The sequence below is a fragment of the Cryptomeria japonica genome, chromosome 9 (genome assembly GCF_030272615.1).
Source record: "Cryptomeria japonica chromosome 9, Sugi_1.0, whole genome shotgun sequence".
Classification (NCBI taxonomy): domain Eukaryota; kingdom Viridiplantae; phylum Streptophyta; class Pinopsida; order Cupressales; family Cupressaceae; genus Cryptomeria; species Cryptomeria japonica.
In genome coordinates, this window is record NC_081413.1 from 1881471 (window position 1) to 1898629 (window position 17159).

The window sequence follows — 17159 nt, forward strand, 5'->3', positions numbered from 1 at the left end:
AGATTTTGATTGTAATATTTTGAGTTGTAAGAGAAACCTTTAACAGGGTAAGAGACTCTAACAAAGTCTATAAATTGTAAAGCCTTTAACCAGGTGCAACATTTAGAATAAGTGTTGTAAAATCCTTTAGCAAGGTAGATCTAAAGATCTTAATACTCCTAACAATGTAAGCTATCAGAAATAGATAAACATGTAGCTCTAATCGAGCAACCTTTATTATTGTAGTACTGAAGTTGTGGGTGCCATCCCCACAGCAGTTTTTCTCTCTAACAAGGAGTTTCTGCGTAACCAAAATATATGTGTTATGGAGTGAATCATGTATGATTGTTATCTATTTGTTTTAGCATTATATTATGTTATAGTAGTTTTCAGTTTATGTTCAACAGTAAATTTATTGTTAAAGAAAAGATTTGAAGTACTGATTCACCCCTTCCCTCTCAGTACATTAGCTTTCCATATTGGGCCTAACACCTTGTATGTATAGAGATCACATACATTAAAGATAGGAGAAATACCCAAAGTGGGAGGGAGTTCAACTTCATATGCAATCTGACCATATTTATGCACCACCTTGAGAGGCCCAATCTTCTTCATCAATAGCTTAGTAGGATACCCTTTAGGAATTCTCTCCTTCCTTAGATATGATAGGACCAAATCTCCAATCTTAAATTGCACATTATTTCTTGTTTTATTAGCATTCACCTTATATTGCTCAGACTTTTGTTGTAAGGTCTGCCTTACCTTATCATGCACTTCTTTGATACCTTATACAAAATTATTACCTTGTCCACTCTTAGGGTCATAAAATTGAGATCCTTGAGCTCTAGTATGCCTCTAGGATGAAAACCATACACTATCTCAAAGGGAATTTTACCTTTACTTTAGTTAACTAAGTCATTTTATGCATATTCTTCCCGACTGATTACCAAATCCCAAGTTTGCCCATGTTGTTTGGTAAGACATCTCAGTAGATTACCCAAAGATTTGTTGACTACCTCTATTTGACCATCTGATTGAGGATGGTAGGTAGATGAGAAAGATAATTTTGTGCCCAACTTTCTCCAAAGTGTCTTCCAAAAGTGACTTTAAAACTTTACATCTCTATCACTGACTATGCTAATTGGAAGGCCATGAATTCTAACTTGCTCCTTGAAGAAGAGTCCTGCGATATAGGTGGCATCATTGGTTCTCTTGCAAGGTATAAAATGTACCATTTTACTAAACCTATCAACCATTATGTACACACTGTCAAATCCACTTGGAGTTCTTGGTAAGCCTAACACAAAATCCTTACTGAAACATTCTCAAGGCCTCCGAGGTCTGACCAAATGTTGGTACAGACCTACATTACTTGATGAACCTTTTTCTCTTTGGCAGATTGCACATTGTTGTAAAAACCTTCTCACTTCTGATTGCAACTTACGCCAATGGTAAAACCTACTAACCTGCTCAATAGTTTTATCTATGCCAAAATGACCTCCTAGACCTCCTTGATGCTTTTCTTGGATTATGTTTTGTCCCATAGAACATTGGGGAATGCAAAGAAGGCATCCCTTGAACAAAAAAACCTCTGGTATCATATACTCTGAATAAGAGACATGTGAGGTGTTAGAAAAATCAGTACAAACAACATATATCTCTACAAAGTCTTTATCATCCTTGTAGAGGTATTTTAAATCATTCAATCCCACACTTTGCAATTGTATCTCCTACATAGTCATGACTATCCTACTTAATGCATCAGCTGCCTTGTTTGCAGTGCCCTTTTTTTGATTGATAGTGAAGGTGTAGGATTGTAAGTATTGAACCCACTTTAGGTGTCTTTGATTCAACTTCTCTTGTCCATTAAGGAAACTAAGGGCATGGTTGTCAGTGTAAACTACAAACTCTTTGGGAAGAAAGTAATGACGCCACTTCTTCAATGCTTGTACCATGGCATACAATTCCAAATCATATGTAGAATATCTTTGTTTGGCTTCATTCAATTTTTCTGAGAATAATGCTAAAGGATGACCTTCTTGGCTCAAAACAACCCCTATCACTCTTTGGCTAGCATCACACTCCACTATAAACAACTGACTCAAATCAGACAATCTAAGGGTTGGAAGCTCTGCTATCTTAGCTTTCAACAACTCAAATCCCCTATTGGCTTCCTATGTCCACTTAAAGTGACATTTAATCCCTCCTTTAATGGTGTTTAGAATAGGAGCACAAACATGGCTAAAGTTTCTCACAAACTTCCTATAAAATGATGTCATTCCATGAAAACTTCTAACATCACTTATGCCCCTAGGTGTAGGCCAATTTAGTATTGCTTCTACTTTACTTGGATCCATCTTTAAACAACCTTGTGAAATGACAAAACCAAGGTAAACTAACTCTGTTTTTAGGAACTCACATTTTTCAAGGTTGATTTTGAGTTGAGCCTCCTTCAACTTCTTCAAGACCATCTCCACATGCTTAAGGTGTTCCTCCTTGGGCCTGCTGAAGACCAAAATGTCATCAAGATACACAATAACAAACTTGCTAATAAACTCAACTAAGACTTCATTCATGAGCCTTTGAAAGGTACTAGGTGCATTGGTGAGGCCAAAAGGCATCACCAACCACTCATATAGGCCTATATTAGTTCTAAAGGTTGTCTTCCATTCATCACCTAGTCTGATTCTTATCTGATGATAACCAGATTTCAAGTCCACCTTTGTGAAGTAGCATGCTCCACCTAGATTGTCCAATAGGTCCTCTATCCTTGGCATGGGAACTCGATATCTTATAGTGATCTTATTAATTGCTCTTGAGTCAATGCACATCCTCAATTTTTCTCCTTTTTAGGCACTAGAACAGTGGGTACAACACAAGGACTCAAACTCTTTTTAATAAACCCTTTGTCTAAGAGTTCTTGCACTTGTTTGGCGATCTATTCATTTTGGCTAGTTGTCATTTTATAAGAAGCTTTGTCAGCCATATTTTCCCCTGGTATCAAGTCTATTTGATGATTTACATCTCTCATTGGAGGCAAAGAATTTGGCATATCATCTCCTATAACTTCTACATATTGCCTTAATAGACCTTGCACTTCTTGAGGCACTTCACTCATTGGATCTGCCTTAGCTTCATCTTTAGGCTTTAGCACTATAGCATTTCCCTAATTACCTTCTTGCTTCAATACTTTAAGGAATTCTTTACCACTCAGCAACATAACACTTGACCCTACTTGTTTTTCCTCCTTTGGATCAGGTAATGGATCCATTTGATACTTCTTACCATTCTTGGTGATTAGATAACTGTTCTTTTCTCCATCATGACAAGATTTCACATCATATTGCCATGGACAGTCCAAAAGTAGATGACAAGCATCCATAGGCAATATGTCACATAGAATTTTGTCTTTGTATTCATCAATTTCAAATTCCACCCATGCTTGTTCATCAACTAAGACATGTTGACCCCAGTTGAGCCATGACACCTTATAGGGAGTGAGATGAGGTAATCTTTTCAGTTTGAGCTTGTCCACCATTTCAACTAAGACAATATTCTTTGTGGAACCTAAATCCACAATCACCTTACAAATTTTGCCATGGGACTTACAAGTGGTCCTAAATAAACTTTTCCTGTGTGGTGGCTCTTGAGCTTAGGCTATCTTTAACATTGTTCTTCTCATCATTAAGTTTTCTCCATCTATCATTGGCCCTGCCTTGCTGATTGGAGAGGTCTCACTTTGAGTATCCTCCTCTTGCACTAACTGGGTCCTTCTTTCACCCATGTATGAGCTGTTGAACTTGAGGGTTTTCCCGAGGACCTACTTATGGTATGTCCTACTTGGTTGCAATGATAACACCTACCAGTGAAGACTATATTTCCTCTCCTTGAGCGTCCAAACCTGCCCCTGAAATTGTTTCTCCCTCTAAAGGATCCTCTATATGTTCATCTTTGTGAGTCCCCACTTCCTTCTTAGTTTTGATGTTCTTCATTTCTTGTAACATTCTTCCCTCTGCCAAAGGTTCCTCTACCTCTGAAGTTCTTACCACCCCTATGTTTCTAATTTTGCTCACTTCTCCTTTTGATATTTTCCTCTGCCCTTAATGCCAACTGAAAACACTTATGAACAGTGTCTGGTGTGAGGGTGCTTATTTCATCTTGTATGTTTTGCCTAAGGCGATTCATGTATTTGGCCAATTTCCCCACTTAATTCTCATGTTTCCTAGCCCTCAAACTTAGCATGTGGAATTCCTTAGTGTATGCATTGACATCTAGCTCCCTTTGTTTCAAATTTTGTAGTCTCTTGTGGATTTGGACTTCATAATCTCTTGGTAGGAATTGAACTTTCATCCTTATCTTCATATGCTAACATGAAGTTATCTTTTTCTTACCTACTTGCACCCTTTCTTCTTGCATCATGTTCCACCAAACTAGGGTTGATCCCCTCAATCTTGAATTGCCTACATTTACTCTTTATTCCTCTTCTACCTCCTTATAATCAAAATGATTATTCAATGCTTCTATCCTATCTAATAGCTCCTCTCCATTGACATTTCCTCCATAGGCGGGTAATCCATCCAAGTTATCTTTGGAGATGGATTGGACTGCATCCGAGAATAGTTTTTGGTCTTGAGGCATTGCTACTGCTATTTGTTCCTCCTCATCTTCCACTTCTTCATCTTTCTCATCTCCCCATGTTGTCTTAACCATCCCCTTCTCCTTCTTAGCATCTCAGGTTCCTTTACTTCCTTCATGATCCTTCAATCCTTCTAGCATCTTTGTCACCATCTGCCAAATGGCTTCTGGGGTCATTGCCTTTGGAGGCATTGAGCATGCTTCTAGTTCCTCATAGTCTGGCATACACCAATGTTTTAGAAGGGTGGCTCTGATACCACTCTGATGCAGAGATTCTTGGAGTTTCTCTAAAACACCTAGTTGTCTTCCTTGCTCTCTCCAGCCCACTAGCTCCTCAAGCCCATCCAATGGTACTTGGAAAGGGTTCTACTAGTTAGACCTCCAAGGTGTAATCCACTTTGTCTTTCCTCCAATGTATAGCCACTGATCTTTAACAACCAACTCCTCCTATTGAGGATTCCACCTCAATCCCTAACACCACTCCCAAGGGCTCCAATGACCTCTGCAAAGGATCTTACTTCTCCAAATTGTTCTATGTGAGTAAAATGAATTTACATAGTGTCTTTGAAGTCTTTTAGGGATCTGTTCACTTTCAATCCCATCACCAAGTTTTCTCAACCTCACTTTGTTTCTACCAGCTCCAAATAGGCCTAATGCAATTAGCCCTCCTGTGACGGCTTTCAGGACTTAGCTTCAAATATTCCCACAAAAGGCCAAAAATAAATTACATATTTGAGTACCCTTTTCAGAGTTACAAACAATATTCCAAAATGGCATCTGGGTTCTTTGTACACATGGGGTATCTATAACTATCCTATTTAAGGGTTTTAGGGCTACCTGGGTGACTTGCAAACAACACTTTGGAAAGCTTCACTAGTCAAAAAATATACCAAAAATAATCATGGATTATTCAATTGCATTCAAAGGGGTTTACAACCATGTCTCAACTTTTCTTCTACCAATCCACTTGTGTTCTGAAATTGCACATCTTCTGTTGTCCTAGACTCACCGACTCCTAGCTATGAACCTAGGGTATCATTGCAACTCCACCAAAAAGGTCTGAAAAATCACACAACCTACTCTAAACATATTTAAATACCCTAACCTAGCATTCCACATTATTTCAACTGGTGCCATTAGTGGATGCTCAAGTTAGAGCCATTTTTCCTTAAACCCTACTTTACAAGGGTTTTGCACCTAATCACAGAGAATGGATCTAATCTCTACAACCAGACACAACCAAACTTGGATATCTATGTTGTTTTAAAGTAGATTCAAAAATCCTTCATCCCCTACAAGTAAGTTCCTCTGACAAGTCCGTACTGGACCATACAATGCAACAAAAACAAAGGAAAACAATCAAAACAGTGTCAAACAAGATTTCTTCTTGCAACCAAAACTTGCTTTTGCATTCTAGATCTTCTAACCCATACAATGAAGTTATTTTTGGCTATAAACAACCTTATTTAGTTGGTTGAAACAACTTTTCACTGCCAATCAACAAAAATGCAACTTTTTTTTCAAAATTGCAAATGTTGCTTAGCAACTTTTCATCTTTTCCCTCCTGAGGATGCAAATTTGCATTCCAGTGCACTCCAAGGCTCAAAAAGGCCCTCTATGCATCCTAGGAGAACTAAAACAATACATTACTCCTTTATTACATGATGAATCTAATTTAGAGTAGTGCTCCCGTTAACAACTTCAACATTACATCTTCTAGGATATCAACATTCTAAACACAACAAAAGCTTGGACAACTCAACCATGGCTCCATTGAGTCCCAAATGGTTGGTCCATTATTATAACTTGAAAAACAACACACAAGACTTATAACAAACCAAAAATATTGCATGGAGTGGTAGGTGCGCTACACCAACAAGCATGATGCTAGACTATGCATAGGGACCACTCCTGAAATAAAAAGAGAAATGAATGTCCTACTTGCAACTAGGGAAGAGAAGAAATTGCAAAAGGAGAGGGAAAATCTAGCCATGAGATCAGCCATAGCTGAATGTCAAGGTGCTTCTATTGACATTGAAGAAGAACAAGAAGCACTTGAGGTCATAGTTGGCTCTCAGTGTGGCCCACGTATCTGCAAATCCACCACCACCTCGCCCATCGCTTCTACTTCCTCTAGTAGAGTACCTGATAGTGGTAGTGGCACTCTTGCATCACAATCAGGGTCCATAGGTGATTATTTTGTGCCCAGGAACACACCTAGAGCACAACCATCATTAGAGGCCACTAGATGGAATAGAGAGGCACTTGAGAAAGTAGACATTGCATGTGCTGATTTTTTGTACTTCAACAACATTTCATTCAATGTGGTAGAGATTCCTTTTTGGCTGAATTTGGTGACTGCAATGACAGTTGCAGGAAAGGGGTACAAGGCCCCTTCTCGCAAGGATTTGAGTGGGAGGTTAGTAAATTACTAAATAGTCCACTTGATTTCATTTTTAATTTTTTTAAGATTTTTTGTTCATTAAATAAAAATTGTGTACTAAGAAGTTAAGAACTAATTTCACTTTGTTCTTGTAGGTTGCTAACAAATGTAGTTGCTAGGGCAAAAGAACTGGTGGAGGAACAAAAAATTGAAATGGAAAAATATGGTTGCACCATTCTTTCTGATGGGTGGACAGATGGCAAGAACTGCACCATCATTAATTTTTTGGCCGCTTGCAAGGAAAATGTTGTGTCCTTGAAATTGGTTGATGCCTCCAGCAAGGTGAAAAATGTAGAAATGTTGGTTGGAATGTTGGAGCACATTGTCATGGAGGTGGGAGTAGAGAATGCGATGCAAATCATCATAGATAATGCAACAACATATGTGGTAGTAGGTAGAATCCTTTTGAATGATCACCTTTAGCAATATTTTCATTTGTTGTGCATTTTTTTTTCTTGGTTGCATCTTTCTCAAGAAGAACTTCTTCTTTTGCAGGTAGAATCCTCCTAGAGAGGCACCCCACTCTTTTTTGGACAGCTTGTACAACACATGTCCTTGAACTTCTTTTGGAGGACATAGGAAAACTTGAGTGGGTGACTCCAGTTGTGGAAGATGCAAGGAAGATCACCAAATATATTTACAATCACCCTTGGGTTCTAAATTTGATGAGAAAGCACACCAAAGGGAAAGATTTGGTGAGAGTTGGTGTCACAAGGTTTGCAAGGATTTTCTTGACATTGTAAAGCCTTCTTCCTGCATTGACATCTTTGAAACAAATGTTTGTGAGTGGAGCGTGGCTAAAATCACCATAATCAAAGAATCCTGAAGGAGAGGTTGTCGCATGCATAGTCTTCGACAACCAATTTGCACAAAGGGCTGCAAAGATTGTGAAGGTAACTTCAAAACTTTAATTTTTAATTATTCTTGATTCAAGTCTCTTAGTACTAATTTGTAACTTCATTAATTAATCTTTTTTTAATTTGTATTTTCAATTGTAGGTGTTAGAGCCCTTGGTTAGAGTTCTCCGCTTGGTCAATGGGGATAAAACCCCAATGGGGTATATTTATGAGGCCATGGATAGGGCCAAGGAGTCTATCAAAAATTTGTAAAGGGGGATAGACTCAAATGTGATCCCATTTGGGAAATTATTGATAGGAGGTGGAACAATCAACTCCACCAACCCATTCATGCAGCTAGGTACCTCCTCAACCCTCATTTTTGGTTTGGGGGTTCTTACTCAGATCCTAATGTAGAGATTATGGAGGGCCTCAGTACATGCATTGAGAGGATGGTACCCGATGTTGAGGAGAGAGACCTCATTGTGAGAGAAATCCAAAATTATGAGGAATCAAGGGGTAAGATACTCTCTTCAATGTTGGCTAGGAGAAGAAGAGCCACTCAAACCCCAAGTATAACATTTACCATTTGGATTTTGGGATCTAAAGTGATTGATAAATTATGTTTTCTCCTTTCTCTTTGATTTCTAACTTTTAAATTTTTTTTATTTTGCAGATGCTTGGTGGCAAAATTGGGGTGGAAACACTTCACATCTCAAAACATTTGCCCTTAAAGTCTTATGTCAGGCTTGTAGTTCATCCAATTGTGAGCATAATTGGAGTTTGTTTGAAGCAACACACACTAAGAAGAGAAGCAAGTTAGCCCATAAACGCCTTAATGACCTTGTCTTCATGTAATATAATTTTATATTGCACGTAAGGAAGGTAGAGGAAGTAGAAGGTGGTCCAATGGACTTGTATGATATAGATCCTTATAGTGATTGGACATAACAAGAGAAACCTCCATTGTTTTCTGAGGATGACATCATTGATTTCGAGAGGCAAGGTATGGAGGAGGAGGGGGGTGGATTTGGTTTCACACTGGATGACATTGAGGAGGAAGAGGATGAGGATGAGGAGTCATTTCCAATGCCACAAGAATGTGGAGACATAGCTTCAACCAGGATGTAGGATGATCCATCCATACTGAGTGAGGAGGCATAGTCACACACCTCACGTGAGTCACGCCCATTGAGAAATTCTAGGACTAGACCCTCTAGTTCTACCTCTCCCCCAATTTTTGCTAGAGTTGAGAAGAGGAATTTGTAATTGTAATGATTTATTTACTTTTGGTTTTACAAAAACTATTTACTATTTTGCTTCCAAGATTCTAGCCATCAACATTCCTCATTGTTAAGTTTATTTAAAATTTTGTGATCAAGAAGATAGGAGGGATGGAGATATAACTTGAAAGTTGTATTTGATCTGCTGCAATGTAAATTGAAGGATGCAAACATACTTATTGATTTTGGTGTGTATATCCTCCTCAATGCATGTATGTTATATAGGTGGATGAGGGGTTACGTAGTGAAGAGATGTGTCTTCCCACATGGGAGACACCTCTCTTCCCTACGTACCATTCACGACAACACTTTAACAAACATTAGAATCATTTATTTGCCTGATCGAGAGGAGCGTGATTTGTTAATAATCGTTTAATCACAACCCGATAACATGTAATGGTGAACCGGTGGTAAATGCAATAAGATTTACTTATTATTTGTTAACGTATTAACATGTAATCAAATTAATGTATCAGAATCATGAAATAGCACAATCGATGTTACAAGAATTTAACACTCCCTCTTAACTAGGGAGGACACATTTCATGTTAGAAAAAACATCACAATTCATCCATTGATTGTGAAGAGAAGAGATATCACACCATAGTGATATTTAGAGATATGGTTCAACAATGAATATCAAGTCTCATGACACTCACCATAACTCATAGTTATCAACTAAGGTATGTGCACTAGCATCAAGTCACATGATACCTACCATACTGATAATGATTTCATGGCATGTCCACGAATATTATGTTCATAATATTCACCATGAAGACCTCTATCATAATTGTGGTTTATTTAATGATATCAACCAGCTCATATCTACCATAATGTCTTAGAGATATATACTATCATGACATGTCCACAGATATCAAGTCACATGATATCCGTCAAGATAGATAAATCGATAATTGTAAAGTCATCACCTTAAAATATCAATTTGAAACAAGTGTTCATTATTGAAAAGTCATCACCCTTCAATAATGTTCATAGGGGGGGCATGAAGTCATGGAGTCACACACATGACAAATAAAAGAGTTTACACATTAAACATCTTAAATATATTAGTATATCAGAATAAATGAGACTCTATCTCAAATTTAAATAACATTTTCAATCATACCAAGTTTATCTCTAAAGTGTTCAATCGTGATCTTGGAGGGAGGCTTGGTGAGAATGTCTGCAATCTGATCACATGTACTAATATAATTCAGTTGGATCACATTCCTTTCCACCATATCTCAAACATAGTGATAAGGAATCTCAATATGTTTAGACCTGTCATGAAATACTGGATTCATTGAAAGCTTGATGCAACTCTGATTGTCACAATAGATGACAATCGGATTTAAGGGCTGACCAAATAGTCCTACAAGAAATTTTCGGAGCCATACTGCTTCTCTTGTTCCCATGGAGGATACAATGTATTCAACTTCTGTAGAACTCTAAGCAACTAAAGACTGTTTTCTACATATCTATGAGATCATTCCTGATCCTAAACTGAAGCAACATCCTGATGTTCTTTTCTTGTCAATTACGCTTCCAGCCCAATCAGAACCAGTGAATCCATGTAGGTCAAGGTTTACATGTTTATATTTCAGACCAAAACCAATAGTTCCTCAAAGATATCTTAGAATATGCTTCGCAACAACAAGATGTATTTCCCTAGGTTCACACATGAACTGACTTAGTGCATTAACAACATAACATATATCAGGTCTTGTGTTTACCAAATACATCAGAGATCCAATAATCTATCTATAGAGGGTAGGATCTGTAAACTCTGATTCTGCAGCTACTTTCTTTAGCTTGTGCATATTTGTCTCCATAGGTGTGGTCATGGATTTACAATCCATCATTCCAAATCTCTTGAGTATATCAATGGTGTATTTTCCTTGATTAAGGATTATACCATCTGCTTGCTACCAAACTTCCAATCCAAGGAAGTAGTGGAGAATTCCTCAATCTTTCATATCAAACTCAGAGGCTATTCTTTCTTACATCGAGAAATATAATTATCCTCTCTTGTGATTAGTAGATCATCAACATAAAGAATAAGAATTAATAATTCACCATTTATTACCTTGTAGTAGAGATTTGGATCTGCTTCATTCTTGGAAAACCCTAATTCCAAGAGATAGTGATCAATTCTTTCATACCATGCTCTAGGGGTCTGTTTCAGTCCATATTGAGCTTTCTTTAATCTCCAGACATGTGATTCAGCTTTATGAATCACAAAACCTTCAGGTTTCTCCAAATAAACTTCTTCTTCAATCTTACCATTCAAAAAAGTAGTCTTAATGTCTATTTGATGGACTTTCCATCCTTTGGATGCTACAATAGCCAAAACTGCTAAGACGGAAGTGTATCTAGCAACAAGAGCAAAATGTCTCTTCATAGTCAATACCTTCTTTCTGAGAGAAACCTTTGGCAACAAACCTTTCTTTGTGCTTCTCATTGCTGCCATCTGTTGCATGTTTGATTTTGAAGAGCCATTTAGATCATACCACATATTTGCTTTTAGGCCTAGGCATAATATCCTAGACATCATTTTTTAGAATTGACTAATACTCTTCTGACATAGCATCTTTCCAAACTTGATGCTTGAGAGAATCTCCAACATAGGAAGGTTCTGCATCAATGATCTCACTCATCAAGGCAGTATAACTGGAAAATAGGTTAGGTCTCTTACTTACTCTAAAGGTCCCCTTTGGAGCAACATAATTTTCAGCTTCTTGAAGCATCTTTTTAGCCCAAAGTGGTCTCTTCCTAGTTTTAGGATAATGTTCTTCTAAAGGTAAGCCTTGAACTTCATGCTCAGCATTTTCAGGGGTCTCCCTGTGAATCTCAGGGGTCGAATCCTCATCTATGCTTGTAGGAGGATCGTAGTGTTCTAATTCATTATACCTTTTGGACCTCCTGAATGCTATGTCTTCTTCAAAGATGACATCTCTTCTTAGTTCAATTTTCCTTTGACCAGGTATGTATACTTTGTAGGCCTTAGAGGTTTCATTGTACCCAACAAATACCCCTTTCTTTCCAGAAGGTTCTAACTTTGATCTCTTTTCTTTGGGGACATGAATATAGACTGGACACCCAAAGATCCAGAGATGACTTATGTCAGGTTTGTTACTAGTAAAGGCTTCTTCAGGGGTTTTATTATCAAGAAGAGAATGAGGACGTCTATTTTGGATGTACACAACTGTCCTAGATGCTTCAACCCAGAATGAGGTTTATATATTTTTGTCAAACAACATAGCCCTAGCAGCTTCTACTATAGTCCTATTCTTTCTTTCAGGTACCCCATTTTGTTGTGGGTTATAAGGTATAGTTAACTCCCTCTTAATCCCAACATTTATACAATAATCTCTAAACATATCAAAAGTGTATTCCCCCCCATTGTTTGTTCTTAAGGTTATGCTTTTCTTACCTATCATGTTTTCTGCAAGAGCTTTGAATTCCTTAAATTTAGAAAGGATTTCTTCAAACTCTTTGTACCTCTGAAAATATATCTAGGTCTTCCTATAATAATAATCTACAAATATTACATAATATAAAAATCTCCCTAAGGAGGGAACATACATGTGTCCACATAGATCAAAATGAACTAATTCTAATAGATTTTTGGATTTACTGTTGCTAGAATTGAAAGACCCTTTAGTATTCTTTCCCAAGGCACACCCCTTGCAAGCTCCTTTAGAATTTTGACTTAGCTTGGGTAAGCCAATCACCATCTTTTCTATCTTAGGTAGGGCATGGAAATGAAGGTGCCCTAATCTTCTGTGCTAAAGTTCATTCGAATCTGGAGTCTCATGAACCAAGGCTTGAGGTGGAGTGGTGCAAAGTCTGTAGAGGCTCCCTTGTCTTACTCCAATGGTGTGGGCTTTCTTGATGGTGGAGTTATTTGGCCACGTAATTACCTTTCCTTCCATAAAGGTTAATCTATAACCCTTATCTTCAAGTGCAGAAACTGAGACAAGGTTTCTCTTTATACCAGGCACAAGTAGAACTCCAGTCAGCTTTAGGGATATGCCTGACTTTAGGTTGATGCTGAAGGTTCCTATTCCCATAACTGGATAGATTGAATCATCACCAATTGTCACTTCTTCATTTGAATTTTCCACTAGTGTATCTAGGTGCTCATGAAATCCAGTGATGTGTCAAGATGCTTTGTTGTCAATCACCCATGTGTTGGAACTGGAGGTGACTTGACTAGAGAGGGTTGAGTAGAAGACTAGTTTCTCAAAATCACTCCCTTTCTTAATTTCTACAATTGAAGCATGTTTCTTGATCCTATCTGGGCACTTCATTGCATAGTGACCATATTGGTCACATCTGAAACATTGTACTTCAGAAATGTCTCTCTTCTTCTGTGAAGACCTCTTTCCATTTGAGTTGTTGTCCCTCTTTCTCTTAAATTTCTTCTTCTTTCCTTTCTTGTGGGAATTAGAGTTTAGAACTTGAATGTCTTCATTACCATTGTTTTGTTTTATTCCTCTTGTGACAAGCCGGGATTCCTCTTGAATGCAATCAGTTTTCAATCTATCAAACTTAGGAGATTTAGAGTGAGCACTGATTCCTTGAATGAACGATTCCCATGAGGTAGGAAGTCCAATTAGGGCCATCATAGCAAGTTATTTGTTGTCTACTAGATGTCCAATAGTGGATAGTTGATCCCTAAGCTCAGTAATCCTCAATAAATAGGATGTAACTATTTCTCCTTAATTCATCTTTATATGGTGTAGTTGATTCTTTTAGGTGAGAGCCCTACTAGTGTTGTTGATTTCATAAATGTTAGCTAGGGCTTTGAACATCTCATTTTAGAAATAACTGGCACAATGTGGTCTCTCACTGAATCCACAATTATCTTAAGAGCCTTCTCACTGTCCTTGCTCCACTAAATTTTCTTTGTATCAACAGAGGGTTCAGGAATTTCACTCGTGACATGAGTGTCAATTTTATTTTCTTTCAAAACAAGCATGATCCTGAATTTCCAAGGTACAAAATTTGATGCTTCATCTAATCAATCTTCAAAGCTAACTCGGATTGCCATTACAATTATAGGAATGTGATCTACTAAGGGCCAGGTGAAAGTCTATGAGATCATTACAAAATTTTAATATGATATTCCTTAACTTCGCTCTGATACCATGTTAGGTCTATTTAAAATTCTATGATCAAGAAGATAGGAGGGATGGAGATAACACCTGAAAGTTGTATTTGATCTGCTGCAATTTGAATTGAAGGATGCGAACACACTTATTGATTTCGGTGTGTATATCCTTTTCAATGTATGTATGTTATATAAGTGGATGAGGGGTTACGTAGTGAAGAGATGTGTCTTCCCACATGGGAAGGCACCTCTCTTCCCTACATACCATTCACCACAGCACTTTAAAAAACATTAGAATCATTTATTTGCCCAATCGGGGGGAGCGCGATTTGTTAATAATCATTTAATCACAACCCGATAACATGTAACAGTGAATCGGTGGTAAATGCAATAATATTTACTTATTATTTGTTAACGTATTAACATGTAATCAAATTAATGTATCGAAATCATGAAATAGGACGACTGATGTTACAAGAATTTAACACTCACAAGGATGAGATTTTGTAGATACGTTGCATTTAAATATATCTAGAATTAGCTTGTTTCTTTTGTGTTCTCATTTATTGAATCATTGGATGCATCTTCTCATTTAATTTTGCAAAAAAAATGCATTTTTAATTAGATTTAAGCATGTTTTTAAGTTGCTGAGTTTTTCACCAAGTTTTTCAGAGTTTTTCCAGAGTTTTTTTTCCCAGGCCTTGACAAGTTTTGTCGAGTGGCGAGTATTTCAACTTTGGTACACACAATGGATTTCTTCCTTTGATAAAGATTAATAATCTCCCAAGTCTTTTTTATTGGGAATCGATATTATGCATCGATAGTCTCATTTCAAAGCTTTGATTCTAGTGCTTCCTTAGTAGTAGAAGGTTAAAAGCTATCAACTATAAAACTAATTATTATTGGTCTTACCTCATTGCAAGCCACGTTGCAAGTCCTTGGTCTTGAAGTTGAAGTATCTCAGACTCCAGCTAGATTTGCATCATTAATGAGGCTAGTATACCATGGGCATAAAAAGTGTCACATTTGTTGGTGTTGAGTAGAAGTGATCATCAACAGTTAATCAAAGTTAAATATAGGATCTCTAGATAGAGTAGGTGATAATGTGGAAGTTGATCTTAACTAACTCTTCTCATAAAAAATAAACATTTGTTGATGTATATCTTCTCTTTGGTAGGGTATGTAACATGATAAGTCATTGAATATTGTTATACCAAATAAGAATACATTTAATGGATTTCTTATCAAGCTTCTTATAGATTTTACTTTAGAAAGTGTGTGTATGTTGTGCAAAAAAAATACCAAAAGATAAGGGAAATATAGAATAAACTAGTGTTCATGAATAAACCAAGCATGTTCAACAAAATGATAATAAACCCCAATTATACTCTACTCGAGAAACAAGTTACCATCTTCAACAAGCCTCTTAAACATGTAATTTTGATATTTTTCAAGATTCACAATAAATAATTTAAGACAAATATCTAATAAGGGGCAATTTCAGCATAATCCATCATTGATTGTCCTATAGAAATTTCTTTTAAGTTTTTCACTTTTTTTTAGTAAATTGAGGATATTATTTTTTGTTTGTTGAAAAAATGAATTATTTTTTTCCCATTTGTTTCATGTATAACTTTCCCTCATAATGCAAAATGATTTAGGCTTTTGGATTCCATAGTATAAGGGTCTTCATTGGACTTATACTTCAGAAGTGGACATGAAAATGTTGAACAATTTGACATTAATAAATTATGTTCTACTACAATCAGATGCTCCCTTTAGGAAATTCAAGGAAGAAAAATACTTTCTGAAGCCATAATAATACCCAAAAATATAACTCTAATGACAATTGTACGCCCTTTTTTTTCCCATACATTCATAGTTTAACTCCAAACTCTTTCTCGTCCTTGTTAGAAGATAGTGTTCAATCTATAATATATTTATTGAGAAAGACCACATCGTCTAAAAAATAGTGATTAAATTGTTGGAAATATGAGTTTGTATGATTGTAATTGTTATTGTCATTGATGTCAAACTTGGTTGTCTGGATGAATTTTGGCTCGAATGTATTTTGTGTTGGTATTGCAATTGGTGGAAAACTTTTGGTGTTGGCTATGGAAATATGAAAGAAATATTTTTTTGATGTCTCATTGATAGTTTGGTTTGATATTCTAGTTCGTGGTTTGTAAAAGTCAATTGTTACTATTTTCTGATAGGTAGAGTGTCTGTCAGTTTGGTCTAGAAAATCTTCAGTGGCCTCCAGATATGTTGAAGTTTATGTTTTGTTTCATAGGACGTGATTATATGATTCTAAAAATATTCTCAATATGATTCTCTTGTAGTGTTTGTTTTTTGAAAGCGGGTTATGTTGATTTGAGTGTGATGTATTCAGTTGTGTTGTGGTTTGATGTGTTTGATTGGTTTATCTTATTTGGATCATGGTTTTGGTCCAGATATGCTTTGGATGACAAGTTGGGATTTTTTTTTTGGGTCTCACCTTGGTGTGTGGAGATCCACATAGAGTATTTTTCATCGAAAGATATCTTTTTGGTTGACTGTTTGACATGCTTTAATTGCTATCTACACATTATGTTTGGTGCCAACCTTGAAGGATGTATTAGCATGTTTGGATCATTGGATCTATCTTGGAAGGGCATTTCATGATGTATTTGGGTTCTTTATTTCTCTTAGAGTGGACCGCCTTGATTATTTTTGGTCAGGGTGGCTTATTTTGTGCAATAATGTTCATTCTATTTTGGTTGACCCTCAATTAGGTTTTTGATGTTCTATCTCATATTTAAGGAGTGTGGATAGATTTTTTCTGTAGTGGAATGTGTGTGAAAAAAAAGAAGTATATGCAAATG